The sequence below is a fragment of the Aegilops tauschii genome, chromosome 3 (assembly GCF_002575655.3).
Source record: "Aegilops tauschii subsp. strangulata cultivar AL8/78 chromosome 3, Aet v6.0, whole genome shotgun sequence".
Classification (NCBI taxonomy): domain Eukaryota; kingdom Viridiplantae; phylum Streptophyta; class Magnoliopsida; order Poales; family Poaceae; genus Aegilops; species Aegilops tauschii.
Window position 1 is genome coordinate 628,464,644 of NC_053037.3, and position 3,167 is coordinate 628,467,810.

The 3,167-nt window shown below is 57.2% G+C and overlaps 1 pseudogene; it reads left to right on the forward strand.

Moving 5' to 3' along the window:
• The first annotated feature begins 793 nt into the window (after positions 1 to 793).
• LOC120976154 (aspartic proteinase nepenthesin-2-like) lies at positions 794 to 1,424 on the forward strand (annotated as a pseudogene).
• The last annotated feature ends 1,743 nt before the right edge of the window (positions 1,425 to 3,167 follow it).

The following is a 3,167-nucleotide window of genomic DNA, read 5'->3' on the forward strand; positions in this document are numbered from 1 at the left end:
TAGAGTATGATTACAAGCACACCACCATGGGATTGATCACATTTGTTGTGAATAGGTGGACCATATGATGATCACTGGCGATGGTAGCGAAGAGGAGTAATGGCAACATGGATGGTTGGTTGCTAGAGGCGTGTTGGGATTTGTTTCTCCCAGTGCAATGTACGGGCATTTGTGCTAGTGAACTTTAATAGTAATAAATAGTTTGGAGACCCATAGGTTGTTATTCGCTATTTAACTGCATGCATGTTTCAGGATTTTCGTAGATAATAGATTTGGTCTACTAGATTTGTATTTGTGTCTTAATTTTTTTATGCGTTGTTAGATTAATCATGACATGCAAGAACACAGACAGCACGATATATAAAGATACTAGTAAGCCATGATGTTATATCAGTATGTTTATCGCGTCAAATAATTGTCTAGCAACCCCTTGAGAACAAATGATAAAAACACACACTAGGATTTGGCGACAAAATCCAAGCTTCTTGTAAAGGTTGACACCTGCTAGCTATCTGTATCTATAATGGTAGTACTTTCGAAAATGGTAGTACTACTGTCCTATTTGTATGCTGCCATAAGGAAGTCCGCCCATATCCCATGAATGATTCAGGCCGGCACCCTAGATTTGATTATACTACTAGCTAGTGTATATTAAATTATGAATGTACTACGTCAATCCTCCGTCAGTTTGTTTGTTTCCACATGTTATCCAGATGAATATATATGGAGGCCATAGGTTACCAATTAAGCTATAACATGGTGAGGAGCTTGCATCAAACCAACAAGGGAAACAATGGAAATAAGGCTGGTGCTGATCGTTGCGTTCTGCTCGAGTGCTGCTACCATAGTTACGTGTAGGAGCGCAGGGCTACACATGGAGCTCATCCATGTTGATGGCAAGGGGAACTACACAGTGGCGGAGCGCGTGCAGCGCGCCATGGCCAGCAGCCGGCAGCTCCTAGCGTCCTTTGTCGACGTGAGCGCGCCGGTCCACTGGAACACCAGCCAGTACATTGCCGAGTACCTGATCGGCAACCCACCGCAGCGCGCCGAGGCCCTCATCGACACCGGTAGCGACCTCATCTGGACGCAGTGCTCCACCTGCAGCCTCAAAGGATCCTGCGTCATGCAGGGCCTGCCCTACTATAACGCGTCCAAGTCGGACAGCTTCCACCCCGTGCCATGCAACGAAACCTTGTGCCTAGCCAACCGGGCGCACTCGTGCCGCCGGGATGGCAGCTGCGCTTTCGGGGCCTTCTACGGCGTTGGCGACGCTAGAGGGTCCATCGGCACGGAGGTCTTCACCTTTGAACACGGCTCGGTGACGCTCACGTTCGGCTGCGTCGACACGCTGAAGATCACTCCGGGGGTCCCTTGACGGGTCATCAGGCCTCATAGGGCTTGGCCGCGCCTCCTTCCTCCCCCCACCACAACCCTCTCCCCGCCGCGCCTCCACCCTCCCCGCCGCAACCCCACCCTCCCTGCCGCGCCCCGCCACTCACCCCGCGCCGCCCCCTCCCGAAACCCTAAACCGCCTCCCGATCTCATCCCGCGCCGCCATCCCCCCTTGCTGCCATGTCGGCCCTCGGCACCTCCTCCTCCTCCAGCGCACCCCCTAGCAACCCGTTCGACTCCTCCTACGGGTCCGAGCCCGATGAGCCCCAAGCCGCCGACATCCGCAACATCCACCTCTCCGATCACGTCCCCATCATCCTTTCCCACACCTCCGCAAACTACCACGCCTGGAAAACCTACTTCAATCTCCTCTTCCGTGAGTATAACCTTCGTGATCATGTGGACGGTCTCGCCAATTTCTTCGCCGGCGCCCACGACGCCAACTGGCTCGCCATCGACACCACCCTCATCCGGTGGTTCTTCCTCACCATCTCTCCCGACATCTTCCACACCGTCGTTCGCGATGGGGACGATGCTTACATGGTGTGGACCAAGATCAATGGCCTCTTCACCAACAACAAGCTTCAACGGATTGTTTTCTTGCAGCAGGAATTTTTTGGGTGTCATCAGAACGACTCCACCATCGACGCCTTCTGTCTCCGGCTCAAGACCCTCTCCGACGAGCTCAACGACGTCGGGTTCAAGGTGGGCGACGAGCTTCTCCTCTCGATGCTCCCCGCCGGCCTTAACGAGGACTTCGGCAACACCGCCTCCAACCTCACCCTCATGGCCAACCCTACTTACGAGCGGGCGGTGGCCTATCTTTGTCTCGAGGTGCGGCGGATGAAGCACCTCCGCACCCGCGCCGTCCACACCGCGCTCGCCGCCGGCCTCTCCACCGGCGCCTCTACACCACCCTTGGCGCCCCGTCCTCCGGCCGTCCTGCACCCCACGCCGATGCCGCAGCCGCCCCAACCACCGCGCACCGATGGGAACGGCGGCAACCGTCGCCGCGGTCGAGGTGGTCAACGCCAAGGCGAAGGGAAAGGTGGCGGCGGCGGCGGTCAAGCTCCCCAGCAGCAGCCCCCGCCACCCTGGGACGGCGGCTACAACCCCTGGACCGGGGTCGTGCACGCATACAGTATGCCCGTGCCGCGGCCCCCCACCCCGGGCATCCTCGGCCCCCGCCCGACCACCCACCAGGCGCTCCTGGCCGCGCCTCAAGGCGCCCACGGAAGCCCAGCCGCCACGCTTCCTCTCCTCTCGACCTCTCGTTTTACATCCAGATCGCGACCCCTTTCCTTCCCGCGCCTCACGGCGGCCGATAGACTGCCGCCGCCGGCCTCCTACTGGCGCGCAGCCGCCGCCACCCTCCCGCTCGCTCGCCGCCGCCGTCGCCACCAGTCCCGGCCATGGCGCCGCCGCTGCCGTCTTGGCCCCGAAGACCTATTCATCTTGCCTGAAGGTGATCCTGTGGTTAGATCCTGCACGATACCTCATACTACAACACGTCAGCGGCGGTGTATGAGGCGTCCATGGCCCTGGTGGCGGCTTCAAGGGAGGACGCATGATCCTCATCGTCATCTCACAAGGAGAGGCCATCAGATTAATCGACAAGAAGCACACTCTGTAGCGGCTCCCAACGAAGAGAATCATCTGGCGGGGGCGGCATGTTCATCCAGGTTTGACGATTCATCTTTTTCTTATTTTATTATGTCTCTAGGATGTCAAACCTTAAACGTAAGCATTTATTTTGTTCTCAAGTGCTGAAG